Source organism: Tursiops truncatus, chromosome 1, assembly GCF_011762595.2.
Source record: "Tursiops truncatus isolate mTurTru1 chromosome 1, mTurTru1.mat.Y, whole genome shotgun sequence".
NCBI lineage: Eukaryota > Metazoa > Chordata > Mammalia > Artiodactyla > Delphinidae > Tursiops > Tursiops truncatus.
In genome coordinates, this window is record NC_047034.1 from 84908863 (window position 1) to 84922910 (window position 14048).

At 42.3% G+C, this 14048-nt stretch overlaps 1 protein-coding gene, 1 long non-coding RNA gene and 1 other non-coding gene across 17 annotated transcripts in view; 1 reads left to right on the forward strand and 2 right to left on the reverse strand.

Moving 5' to 3' along the window:
- The window catches only part of LOC117313342 (uncharacterized), a 57779-nt gene extending 55235 nt beyond the window's left edge, over positions 1 to 2544 (reverse strand). For 3 of the 14 annotated variants that reach the window (XR_012333734.1, XR_012333740.1, XR_012333749.1), the window contains exon 1: positions 2332 to 2522. This is a non-coding gene — a long non-coding RNA (uncharacterized lncRNA). Of the gene's footprint in view, positions 1 to 2331 lie in introns of all 14 variants that reach the window. The other 11 variants (XR_012333753.1, XR_012333751.1, XR_012333729.1 and 8 more) reach the window with 7 other exon arrangements.
- A 61-nt stretch (positions 2545 to 2605) lies between these two features.
- Positions 2606 to 14048, forward strand: part of LOC101327843 (monocarboxylate transporter 1-like) — a 38955-nt gene continuing 27512 nt past the window's right edge. The window contains exons 1-2 of one of the 2 annotated variants that reach the window (XM_033861735.2): positions 2625 to 2740; positions 12863 to 13038. The gene's annotated coding sequence lies outside the window, so the exon portion shown is untranslated. Of the gene's footprint in view, positions 2741 to 12862; positions 13039 to 14048 lie in introns of both variants that reach the window. The other variant, XM_033861729.2, reaches the window with a different exon arrangement.
- Positions 11491 to 11597, reverse strand: LOC117309668 (U6 spliceosomal RNA). Its single transcript, XR_004523976.1, has one exon. It is a non-coding gene; the product is annotated as a U6 spliceosomal RNA (small nuclear RNA).

Sequence of the window (14048 nt, forward strand, 5' to 3'; positions counted from 1 at the left end):
GGCCTTGTCTAAAGAGTGGTCTGGCCTTTGTCCCAGCTCCTGGGAGATGACCGCCACATCCTTGCAATTTCCCAAGTGATAGGAGTGTCTCTGTAATTCATAGTGGGTCCCTCAGACCAACTCTGACAGTTTATGCTAATGAGGTGTCTAAGGGTGGGCCCCTTCTCAGTTCAGGCTAATGAAGTGACTCAGGGTAGGGCCAGCAATGTCAGAAAGACCAACAATGTGATTGGAGAGTTAGGGCTTTGTGTCACATGGTAACAGGCCAAACTTCAAGGAGGCAGGTGACTGGAGATTTTAGTTTGATCACATGGACTATGATTCATGCCAAGTAATGAAGCCTCACAAAGCAATGGATACCAGGGCTTGAGTGATATCCCAGGTTGGCAATACTCTTAGAGCACTGTCACACATCATAGCTGAGAGGAGATAACTCCACTCAGGACCTCACCTGGAGAGGACAACCAGAACTGTGAGTTTGGACCCCTCCCAGATTCTGCCCTATGCTACTCTTCCCTTGCTTGATTTCAATGTATCCTTTTTTTCTGTAATAAATGTGACTGTGAATATAATAGCTTTAAGGGTGTTCTGTGAGTCTTTCTAGCAAATTACTGATCCTAAGCAAGGTTATGAGAACCTCCAAATTTGTGGCCAGATGGTGTGAAGTGAGGGTGACCCTGGAGACCCCCAATCTTGCAGACGGTGTCTGAAGTAAGGGCAGTTTTGTGGGCAGTGTTTCTTCAGAAAGTAGAGTTGCCTAAAATCTTTGCAACCTCCTTAGTTAAACCTATCCCTAGGTGTTTTTATTCTTTTGGATGCTATTGTAAATGAAATTATTTCCTTAATTTCCTATTTATTCATTTTTAAAAATACTTATATTTTTAAAAATGAATACTTGCTATATGCTAGGCTCTGTTCCAAGTGCTTCACAAACACTAACTTTATTCCCCTAGCAACCTTAATTAGGTACTTTGTTGGAAACTGGGCAGACCCACTATACTGCTGCTTTACGTGCCTTCTTTGAGAAGTTTCCTGGGAATCTCTTATCTACCTCTTCGCACTGCCATTCCATAGTACAGGTCCTTATAAATTTACACCCGAGCCACAGTGTCCCACTGTCTCCCTAACTCAACTATCTACCATCTACTCTGAATGCTGCTGCCACTAACAATCCTGAAGCACTGCTGATCTAAGTTCTGGCCACTCCAGTGACCTTAAGTGCCTTTCTTCTCTGCATTTACAAAGGTAAAAAACAATTACTGCTCACAAGCAGTACTTGACCATAGATTCTGCAATGTCTTCTACTAACATATTGAACTGCTACTGAAAACTTTGCTGTGAAACAAGCAGAGTGGTTGAGAGGAGGGCGCAAGGCCTGACCCCACAAACCCCACTCCTCCTCAACCTCAGGTTATTCATTTGCAAAACAGAAACTATAAGGCCTACTCTTAAGTGTTGTGGGAATTAAGTGTGTGTGTGAGACAAAAGGTGGAGTGGTAGGACAGGTCCTGGCATGGCAAATGCTCAAGAAATGTGGGCTGATTTGTATCTCAGTTGCCCCCAAAGAACTTGTAAATTCTTTGAAGGCAAGGGCCTTGACATACTTTTTTGGTATTTCTCAAATCAAGATTATTTAATCACTTTAACAGATACACTTTGGTATCTGGACTTGCTCAAGAACCATGGCTCTTATGACAAAAACCAGGCTCTGAAGTCTGACTTCAAATGTTGGCCACTACTAGGTCAGTGGCCTCTGTAAAGTTACCCAACCCCTCTGAACCTCAGGTCCTTTATTTGTAAACTGTCAATAGTACCTACTCCACAGGCTCATGAGGATTCAGGTGAAGTGTTTAGTATATAATCAATCCCCCCAAAACTGCCAGCCATAATTACACCCTGTCCCAAACATTGTGTCCACAAAAATTTGGCCTACCTGCAATCTTCATTTCTCCATCTTTCACACACACACACACACACACGCACACGCACACACACACGCACACACACCCTCCCCCTCTTGGACCAATCTTTCCATCCTCTTACACGCTCTTCTTTCCCGACTTCTGTGTACCTCAAAGACCATGGAAATCTCCTAAATGAGGTCGCTTCTACTACTGTTGCCATTTTAGGGAGCAGGAAACAGGCCCTGAGGGTTTGAGTGACTTCCCCGAGGTCACAGAACTCAAGCAGCGAGCCCACAGCCCACGCTCTTAACCTCTAGCCCTCGGCCTCTTCCCGCGTCGGAGGTGCACCCGCGTCCACTCAAACCCCGCCCAGTCTCCCACTTCCAGCCACTTCCCCGCTCTTCCGCGCGCCCATCTCCCCCCACACCTGAGTCAGGAGCCGGGGAACACGCCCCATCCGTCCTTAGCGGTTTCCCCTTTTCTCTGCCAGAGACTGAGGGTGAGGCCGACATTGGCGTCCCGCACGCGTGGTGGTGGCCGCGCCGTTGCGGGGGAACACCCAGCGGGACCGGGAGCCGACGACGGCGGCCGAGGCGGAACCACACCGAAGTCAGCGCTGTGAGGGCGGGCGGAGGGGGCGGGGCCCGTAGGGCCAACTCCGCCCCCTGCGTGCATGCTCCGGCCCCCGCGGCGTGGTATAAGGCGGCGGCGCCCACCCCTCCCCACAGTGTCTGGCGAACTCCCGGGGCGTGAGGGGCGCCAGGCGCGGAGAGGAGCTCCGCCCCGAGCCGCCCCGTCACGTCACGCTCACGCGGCGCCGCGACCCGCGCACAACGGTTAGCTGGGTAACGGCGGGTGGCGCGCTGGGAGTCCTGGCTGCTTGGGCGGGGTGGGAGGGAGCCTCGGGGGACGGAGAGCTTGGTTTCCTGGGGACGGGGGGCGGCCCTCGAGGGCTTCGTGGCTGCAGCTCCGCGGAGCAGGGAGCGGTTGGTGAAGGAGGCGAGGACAGGTGTCCCAGCCAAGTCTCCCGGCCGCCAGCGCGGGGAGATGAGTGAGATCGTGGTGGCCTGGGGGAAATCTCTTCATCCCCACTGGGGATGCTTTCCATCTGGAAGAGTAATGACCTGAGGCTATAAAATCTGATAGCGCTGATTAACCTCTTCCCTCCAGGATCTCTTGGCCAGGTTGTGCCTGAGCGAGGGGTGGGGGGGTGATATGGGGTGGGAGGTTGTTTTGGCGTTGTGGCATGCCACCTGTAACCTTTTTTTTTTAACATCTTTATTGGAGTATAATTGCTTTGCATTGTTGTGTCAGTTTCTGCTGAATAACAAAGTGAATCAGCTATACATATACATATATCCCCATATCTCCTTCCTCTTGTGTCTCCCTCCTTCCCTCCCTATCCCACCCCTCTAGGTGGGCACAAAGCACCAAGCTGATCTCCCTGTGCCATGCGACTGCTTCCCACTAGCTATCTATTTTACATTTGGTAGTGTATATATGTCCATGCCACTCTTACATCGTCCCAGCTTACCCTTCCTCCTCCCGGTGTTTTCAAGTCCATTCTCTGCATCTGCGTCTTTATTCCTGTCCTGCCCCTAGGTTCTTAAGAATTTTTTTTTTTTAGATTCCGTATATATATGTTAGCATACGGCATTTGTTTTTCTCTTTCTGACTTACTTCACTCTATATGACAGACTCTAGGTCCATCCACCTCACTACAAATAACTCAATTTTGTTTCTTTTATGGCTGGGTAATATTCCATTGTATATATGTGTCACATCTTCTTTATCCAGTCATCTGTCAGTGGACACTTAGGTTGCTTCCATGTCCTGGCTATTGTAAATAATGCTGCAGTGAACATTGTGGTACATGAGTCTTTTTTTTTTTTTTTGCGGTACGCGGGCCTCTCACTGTTGGGGCCTCTCCCGTTGCGGAGCACAGGCTCCGGACGCGCAGGCTCAGCGGCCACGGCTCACGGGCCCAGCCGCTCTGCGGCATGTGGGATCTTCCCGAACCGGGGCACGAACCCTTGTCCCCTGCATTGGCAGGCGGACTCTCAACCACTGCGCCACCAGGGAAGCCCTACATGAGTCTTTTTGAATTACGGTTTTCTCAGGGTATATGCCCAGTATTGGGATTGCTGGGTCATATGGTAATTCTATTTTTAGTTCTTTAAGGTGTTTTCCAGAGTGGCTGTATCAATTTACATTCCTACCAACAGTGCAAGAGGGTTCCCTTTTCTCCACACCCTCTCCAGCATTTATTGTTTGTAGATTTTTTTGATGATGGCCATTCTGACCTGTGTGAGGTGATACCTCATTGTAGTTTTGATTTGCATTTCTCTAATAATTAGTGATGTTGAGCATCCTTTCACGTGTTTGTTGGCCATCTGTATATCTTCTTTGGAGAAATGTGTATTTAGGTCTTCTGCTTATTTTTGGATTGGGTTGTTTGTTTTTTTGATATTGAGCTGCATGAGCTGCCTGTAAATTTTGGAGATTATTCCTTTGTCCATTGATTCGTTTGCAAATATTTTCTCCCATTCTGAGGGTTGTCCCTTCGTCTTGTTTATGGTTTCCTTTGCTATGCAAAAGCTTTGAAGTTTCATTAGGTCCCATTTGTTTATTTTTGTTTTTATTTCCATTTCTCTAGGAGGTGGGTCAAAAAGGATCTTGCTGTGATTTTTGTCATAGAGTGTTCTGCCTATGTTTTCCTCTAAGAGTTTGATAGTGTCTGGCTTTATATTTAGGTCTTTAATCTATTTTGAGTTTATTTTTGTGTATGGTGTTAGGGAGTATTCTAATTTCATTCTTTTATATGTAGCTGTCCAGTTTTCCCAGCACCACTTATTGAAGAGGCTGTCTTTTCTCCATTGTATATCCTTGCCTCCTTTATCAAAGATAAGGTGACCATATGTGTGTGGGTTTATCTCTGGGCTTTCTATCCTGTTCCATTGGTCTATATTTCTGTTTTTGTGCCAGTACCATACTGTCTTGATTACTGTAGCTTTGTAGGATAGTCTGAAGTCAGGGATCCTGATTCCTTCAGCTCTGTTTTTCTTTCTCAAGATTGCTTTGGCTATTTTGTCTTTTGTGTTTCCATACAAATTGTGAAATCTTTTGTTCTAGTTCTGTGAAAAATGCCATTGGTAGTTTGATAGGGATTGCACTGAATCTGTAGATTGCTTTGGGTAATATAGTCATTTTCACAATGTTGATTCTTCCAATCCAAGAACATAGTATATCTCTCCATCTGTTTGTATCGTCTTTAATTCATCACTGTCTTATAGTCTTCTGCCTACAGGTCTTTTGTCTCCTTAGGTAGGATTATCCCTAGGTATTTTATTCTTTTTGTTGCAGTGGTAAATGGGAGTGTTTCCTTAATTTCTCTTTCAGATTTTTCATCATTAGTGTATAAGAATGCAAGAGATTTCTGTGCATTAATTTTGTATCCTGCTACTTTTCCAAATTCATTGATTAGCTCTACTATTTTTCTGGTAGCATCTTTAGGATTCTCTGTGTATAGTATCGTATCATCTGCAAACAGTGACAATTATACTTCTTCTTTTCTGATTTGGATTCCTATTATTTCTTTTTCATCTCTGATTGCTGTGGCTAAAACTTCCAAAACTATGTTGAATAATATTGATGAGAGTAGGCAACCTTGTCTTGTTCCTGATCTTAGTGGAAATGGTTTCAGTTTTTCACCATTGAGAATGATGTTGGCTGTGTGTTTGTCATATATGGCCTTTATTATGTTGAGGTAAGTTCCCTTTATGCCTACTTTCTGGAGGTTTTTTTTTTTTTTTTTTTGCGGTATGCGGGCCTTTCACTGCTGTGGCCTCTCCCGTTGCGGAGCACAGGCTCAGGATGTGCAGGCTCAGCGGCCATGGCTCACGGGCCCAGCCGCTCCACGGCATGTGGGATCCTCCCGGACCGGGGCACGAACCCGTGTCCCCTGCATCGGCAGGCGGACTCTCAACCACTGCGCCACCAGGGAAGCCCTGGAGGTTTTTTTTTTATCATAAGTCGGTGTTGAATTTTGTCAAAAGCTTTTTCTGCATCTATTGAGATGCTTATATGGTTTTTCTCCTTCAATTTGTTAATATGGTGTATCACATTGATTGATTTACATATGTTGAAGAATCCTTGCATTCCTGGGACAAAACCCACTTCGTCATGATGTATGATCCTTTTAATGTGCTGCTGGATTCTGTTTGCTAGTATTTTTTTTTTTTTTTTGCGGTACACGGGCCTCTCACCACTGTGGCCCCTCCCATCGCAGAGCACAGGCTCCGGACATGCAGACCCAGCGGCCATGGCCCACGGACCCAGCCGCTCCGCAGCATGCGGAATCCTCCCAGACCGGTGCGCAAACCCGCGTCCCCTGCATCGGCAGGCAGACTCCCAACCACTGCGCCACCAGGGAAGCCCTGTTTGCTAGTATGTTGTTGAAGAGTTTTGCATCTATGTTCATCAGTGATATTGGCCCTGTAGTTTTCTTTTTTGTGACATCCTTGTCTGGTTTTGGTGTCAGGGTGATGGTGGCCTTGTAGAATGAGTTTGGGAGTGTTCCTCCCTCTGCTATATTTTGGAAGAGTTTGAGAATGATAGGTGTTAGCTCTTCTCTAAATGTTTGATAGAATTTGCTTGTGAAGCCACCTGGTCCTGGGCTTTTGTTTGTTGGAAGATTTTTAATCACAGTCTCAATTTCAGTGCTTTTGATTGGTCTGTTTATATTTTCTATTTCTTCCTGGTTCAGTCTTGGAAGGTTGTGCTTTTCTAAGAATTTGTCCATTTCCTCCAGGTTGTCCATTTTATAGGCATATAGTTGCTTGTAGTAATCTCTCATCATCCCTTGTATTTCTGCAGTGTCAGTTGTTACTTCTCCTTTTTCATTTCTACTTCTGTTGATTTGAGTTTTCTCCCTTTTTTTCTTGATGAGTCTGGCTAATGGTTTATCAATTTTGTTTATCTTTTCAAAGAACCAACTTTTAGCTTTACTGATCTTTGCTATCGTTTCCTTCATTTCTTTTTCATTTATTTCTGATCTGATCTTTATGATTTCTTTCCTTCTGCTAACTTTGGTTTTTTTTTGTTCTTCTTCCTCTAATTGCTTTAGGTGTAGGTGTAAGTTTAGGTTGTTTATTTGAGATTTTTCTGGTTTCTTGAGCTAGGACTGTATTGCTATAAACTTCCCTCTTAGAACTGCTTTTGCCGCATCCCATAGGTTTTGGGTCATCGTGTTTTCATTGTCATTTGTTTCTAGGTATTTTTTGATTGCCTTTTTGATTTCTTCAGTGATCTCTTGGTTATTTAGTAGTGTATTGTTTAGCCTCCTTGTGTTGTATTTCTTACAGTTTTTATTCCTGTAATTGATATCTAGTCTTATAGCTAGTAGTAGTAGTCGGAAAAGATACTTGATACGATTTCAGTTTTCTTAAGTTTACCAAGGCTTGATTTGTGACCCAAGATATGATGTATCCTGGAGAATGTTCCATGAGCACTTGAGTTCTGTTGTTTTTGGATGAAATGTCCTATAAATATCAATTAAGTCCATATCGTTTAATGTGTCATTTAAAGCTTGTGTTTTCTTATTTATTTTCATTTTGGATGATCTGTCCATTGGTGAAAGTGGGGTGTTAAAGTCCCCTACTATTACTGTGTTACTGTCAATTTCCCCTTTTATGGCTGTTAGCATTTGCTTTATGTATTGAGGTGCTCCTATGTTGGGTGCATAAATATTTACAATTGTTGTATTTTCTTCTTGGATTGATCCCTTGATCATTATGTAGTGTCCTTCTTTGTCTCTTGTAATAGTCTTTATTTTAAAGTCTATTTTGTCTGATATGAGAATTGCTACTCCAGCTTTCTTTTGATTTCCATTTGCATGGAATATCTTTTTCCATCCCCTCACTTTCAGTCTGTATGTGTCCCTAGGTCTGAAGTGGGTCTCTTGTAGACAGCATATATATGGATCCTGTTTTTGTATCCATTCAGCCAGTCTATGTCTTTTGGTTGGAGCATTTAATCCATTTACATTCAAGGTAGTTATCGATATGTATGTTCCTATTACCATTTTCTTAATTGTTTTGGGCTTGTTATTGTAGGTCTTTTCCTTCTCTTGTGTTTCTCACTTAGAGAAGTACCTTTAGCATTCGTTGTAAATCTGGTTTGGTGGTGCTGAATTCTCTTAGTTTTTGCTTGTCTGTAAAGGTTTTAATTTCTCCATCGACTCTTAATGAGACCCTTGCTGGGTAGAGTAATCTTGGTTGTAGGTTTTACCCTTTCAGCACTTTAAATATGTCCTGCCACTCCCTTCTGGCTTGCAGAGTTTCTGCTGAAAGATCAGCTGTTAACATTATGGGGATTCCCTTGTATGTTATTTGTTGCTTTTCCCTTGCTGCTTTTAATATTTTTTCTTTGTATTTAATTTTTGAGAGTTTGATTAATATGTGTCTTGGCGTATTTCTCCTTGGATTTATCCTGTATGGGACTCTCTGTGCTTCCTGGACTTGATTATTTCCTTTCCCATATTAGGGAAGTTTTCAACTATAATCTCTTCAAATATTTTCTCAGTCCCTTTCTTTTTCTCTTCTTCTGGGACCCCTATAATTCAAATGTTGGTGCGTTTAATGTTGTCCCAGAGGTCTCTGAGACTGTCCTCAATTCTTTTCATTCTTTTTTCTTTATTCTGCTCTGCAGTAATTATTTCCACTATTTTATCTTGCAGGTCACTTATCTGTTCTTCTGCCTCAGTTATTCTGCTATTGATTCCTTCTAGAGAATTTTAAATTTCATTTATTGTGTTATTCTTCATTGTTTGTTTGCTCTTTAGTTCTTCTAGGTTCTTGTTAAACGTTTCTTGTATTTTCTCCATTCTGTCTCCAAAATTTTGGGTCATCTTTACTATCATAACTGAATTCTTTTTCAGATAGACTGTGTATTTCCTCTTCATTTGTTTGGTCGGGTGGGTTTTACCTTGCTCCTTCATCTGCTGTGTGTTTTTCTGTCTTCTCATTTTGCTTAACTTACTGTGTTTGGGGTCTCCTTTTTGCAGGCTGCAGGTTCACAGTTCCCTGTTGTTTTTGGTGTCTGCTCCCAGTGGGTAAGGTTGGTTCAGTGGGTTGTGTAGGCTTCCTGGTGGAGGGGACTGGTGCCTGTGTTCTGGTGGATGAGGCAGAATCTTTTCTTTCATTTGGGCAGGGCTGCGTCTGGTGGTGTGTTTTGGGGTGTCTGTGACCTTATTATGATTTTAGGCAGCCTCTCTGCTAATGGGTAGGGTTGTGTTCCTGTCTTGCTATTTGTTTGTCATGGGGTGTCCAGCACTGGAGGTTGCTGGTTGTTGAGTGGAGCTGGGTCTTAGTGTTGAGATGGAGATCTCTGAGAGCTCTCGCCAGTTGATATTATGTGGGGCCGGGAGGTCTCTGGTGGTCCAATGTCCTGAACTTGGCTCTCCCATCTCAGAGGTTCAGGCCTGACACCCGACCAGAGCACCAAGATCCTTCCTCATGTTTAGACTTCCATCACCCATCTGGCAGGGAGTGAGCCTCCTCAAAGCACACGCAGCCGTCCTCCGGGAGGAAACACCAATCCCAACAGAAGCCCACAAGACAAAAGCAACTCAGCGAGATCCCCCGGCAGCTGAGAGCACGTTTTCTTCCTCTTTTTCTTTGATCTGTTGCTATACGCACTCTGCCCAAGACAACATCAAGTTTCTCAAGCTTTGCTTCCCAGCCTATGAAAAGTTGGGCACAGGGCCACCTGTAACCTTCTAATCTTTAAACTCTTTTAAACTTTTTTACCTCTTCCTTTGACTCATCCTGAGTTCTACCCCATTCTTGATTCTCCGTGACTTTGTCCACAGAAATTCCATTTTCTCCTGAAATCCTACCTATCCCTTGTCTCCATTGTATTTTTTAAAAATATTTATTTATTTAGGCTGTGCCAGGTCTTAGTTGTGGCACATGGAATCTTTTAGTTGCAGCATGTGGACTCTTAGTTGTGGCATGCAGACTTCTTACTTGCGGCGTGGATGTGGGATCTAGTTCCCCAGCCAGGGATCAAACCCGGGGCCCCTGCATTGGGAGCATGGAGTCTTACCCACTGGACCACCAGGGAAGTCCCTCCACTGTATTTTTTTTATTTTGCGGTACGCGGGCCTCTCACTATTGTGGCCTCTCCCGTTGTGGAGCACAGGCTCCGGATGCGCAGGCTCAGCGGCCATGGCTCACGGGCCTAGCCGCTCCGCGGCATGTGGGATCTTCCTGGATCGGGGCACGAACCCGTGTCCCCTGCATCTGCAGGCAGACTCTCAACCACTGCGCCACCAGGGAAGCCCTCCACTGTAATTTTTGTATTATGTGAATCTTTACACTTGTATTATTTTTGCTTACTTTCTCTCCTCTATTGTAAGTTTCTAAGGTAGTAGCTGTCTTTGAAGTTCCCATATGCATAGTTAAATGGAACAGTGTGTCTTGAGCAACTTTTTGGCTAATTACTGTGACCCATGGAATTCTCTCTTCTTGTGGATCCAGTAATATCAGTTACATTATTTAAATTAGCCCCAAACCTTGTCTTCAGTAATTCCCTCTAAGGTGTAGGCCTTTGTCATGCCAATTGCCAGTAACCCCTCTAGAGGTTGATGATTCAGATTTAAGATGCAAATTAGAAATGCACAATTTTACCTCACTCTGTTGTGATTGCACCTTGCTGATGTTTGTCATTTTTCATATAGAAAACAGCCCCCTAAGGGGAGCAGATTAACAATTGACTGTATTTTTTTAGGAAAGTGAAGTAGATTGTTGAAATTATTTTAAGTGTATTATAAAGTGATTTTTGTTTTACTGACAGTATATTCTAGGACTTACATCGTCAGCATTTAAAGACTTAAGTTTAACCTATAATTGTATTTTGAGATAACAAAATTTCATTTTTGATAATTTTTTAGTGTCCAGAAATGCCCTTTAAAACAACTTTGCAGGGCTTCCCTGGTGGCACAGTGGTTGAGAGTACACCTGCCGATGCAGGGGACACGGGTTCGTGCCCTGGCCCAGGAAAACCCCACATGCCGCGGAGCAGATAGGCCCGTGAGCCATGGCCGCTAGGCCTGCGCATCCGGAGCCTGTGCTCCGCAACGGGAGAGGCCGCAACAGTGAGAGGCCTGAGTACCGCAAAACAAAAACAACTTTGCAAATAACTATTTATCTGTGCTTAGTGTAAGTAATGCTTATGTTAGACAAACAATACTTAATTTATTAGTCTTTTGTGGATTATCAGGTACTTTACAAAAACAACTTTGTTACTTCTTTGAAGTAGTGGGCTCAGATGTAGTAGTAATAATGATGTTCAGACTCATGATGGACATTACACAATTATGTATACAGGAAAGAACTAAAAGGAGACAAATGTAATTGTCTTGAATTTGGGATGAAAAAAAATTTTTTTAACATCTTTATTGGAGTATAATTACTTTACAATGGTGTGTTAGTTTCTGCTTTATAACAAAGTGAATCAGCTATACGTATACATATACCCCCATATCGCCTCCCTCTTGCTTCTCCCTCCCACCCTCCTATCCCACAAAAATATGGAACGTTTCATGAATTTGTGTGTCATCCTTGTGCCGGGGCCATGCTAATCTTCTCTGTATCATTCCAATGTTAGTATGTATGCTGCTGAAGCAAGCATTGGGATGAAAACTTTAAGAATGATGAGTAAAGCATAGAGGTAAAATTCTAGTCTTTATTCATAAAAACCTAGAGATACTTTTACATAAAACCAACTATAAAACTATTAAAAATTATGAAGCTGATTATAGTGTTAAATATTTCAGTGAGCAGTTCAAGTCATACTTTTTTTTTTTTTCAAGAAAAGGAGGAACAACTTTCTCTGCTGTCTTCCTCCTTGTGACTACTTATTTTCCCAACTTGGCCTCAAAGAACTAGGTGTGAAGTAGATACCAGCAGTGGTATACTAGCATTTCTATTCAAAAGGAGTAATGTAGATGACCATAACCCTAACTCCATACCTGTTTATTTATTATTTTAAAGTAGTCAGTAACATTTGTGCTTCAAACCCTGGGATAAAATCAGTCATATATTAATAAATAAAAATAGTGTATTTAGGTTTTGGAGAGTCTACTTTGGATTGCAGAAAACAATGTTTATAGCTTATAGTCTAGATTATAATCTGGAATTCTACTGAGCAAAACTCTCCTGTATAGTGTAAAGGACTTCAAAGGACACAGTCTCTAACTTCCCTTTCTTCACTATTACCTCAGATTTTTATGTCCTTTCTAAAATGTGAAGAAAATTGGTATTTAGAAATCATGCCAAAATAAAAAATTTCAAATAACAAAGACAGGAATTTGGTAATTTGGCAGAATTGTGTTGAGTCCACCGATGGGTTTTGAATTTTTTTATCCATAATTTTTCTTTTGAATGCTCGTATTTTATTTCCTTTCTTCTTCTCTCTGAATCTTTTTCTTCCTGAAGACACTGCAGTTTTAAATTTAATTTTGATACTGTGGAATAAAGTTTTTAATATAAGACTGTTATTATTAAAACTGATGAAACAGTTCTTGGTGACCAAAAATTGTGACCTTAAAAAGCAAATTGTGGGAGTTCCCTGGTGGTCTAGTGGTTAGGACTCGGTGCTTTCACTGCTGTGGCCCAGGTTCAATCCCTGGTTGGGGAACTGAGATCCCATAAGCCAAGAGGCATGTCCAAAAATATATAAATAAACAAACAAATAAATAAATAAAAGAAATTGTGAGAAACCATAACCGGCAACTAAGCTCAAAGTTTAATCACATTCAATAAGTATTATATTAGCTGTTCCAACTGAACCTTACTGCATCAAACAGCTCTACTATCACAGAGTATGTATGTAAATTTAAGTGTAAATATTCTGAGATTAATTAACCTTTAATGTTTTTTTTACTCTTAATTCAGAAAAAAATTTGTGAAATTCATGCCATGGAGCATTTCTATTTAACCTCAGAACCCAGATTGTTTCCTTTGAACTGAGATGTTGCAGCTTCTATTAACTCAAATGGAAATTTTAGAAATCTTGGAGATATTTTTATTATCCTACCTTCAGCATACGTAGGTGAAATGCTCTGGGACAGGTAATCTTCATTTTCAAGTGGTGGTATGGAATTATTTTGCAAATCCTCAGCTTCATATGTACCCTGAATTTAGAATGAACTCTCCTAAGATGAGACTGGATGCCTCAGGACTTCTTTAACTGACTCATTTCATGCAAATCCCCTTCTCCATCATTTAAAAAAAATTTCTTATTGAAGTATAGTTGATTTTCAATATTGTGTTTCAGGTCTATAGCAAAGTGATTCATATACTGTGTGTATGTGTGTGTGTGTGTGTGTGTGTGTGTGTGTGTGTGTGTATATATATATATATATATATATATATATACTTTTTCAGATTCTTTTCCATTATAGCTTATTACAAGATACTGAATTTAGTTCCCTATGCTATACAGTAAGTCCTTGTTTATCTATTCCCTTCTTCTTTACAAAAGAAAGACTACCTCACTCATCCCTGTTCTTACTCTGGTGTGCTGTTCCATACTATAAAAATCTTTGGGGAACAATCCAAACAAAGGGAAAAACCCAGAATGCATAGCTCCAGAGAGAGAATTTTGAAGGAGACAGGAATAGGTGGTAATAGGAATGTTTTTCAACTCACTGCTTTGAATTTGTAGGGAAGAAAAACTTTTCCCTTCTTACCTTCTAAGCTCTGTGGTTGGTCTAATAATTAAATAATAATTAAATTGACATAAGGCAGATTAACAGCAGAAAAACATTTAATTTCGTACATATGCGAGCCCATAAAAATATAACACTTGAGACTTCCCTGGTGGCGCAGTGGTTAAGAATCTGCCTCCCAATGCAGGGGACATGGGTTCGACCCCTGGTCCAGGAAGATCCCACATGCCGTGGAGCAGCTAAGCCCGTGCACCACAACTACTGAGCCTGTGCTCTAGATCCTGCGAGCCACAGCTACTGAGCCCACGTGCCACAACTAATGAAGCCTGCGTGCCTAGAGCCTGTGCTCCACAACAAGAGAATCCACCACAACGAAGAGTAGCTCCCACTTGGAGCAACTAGAGAAAGCC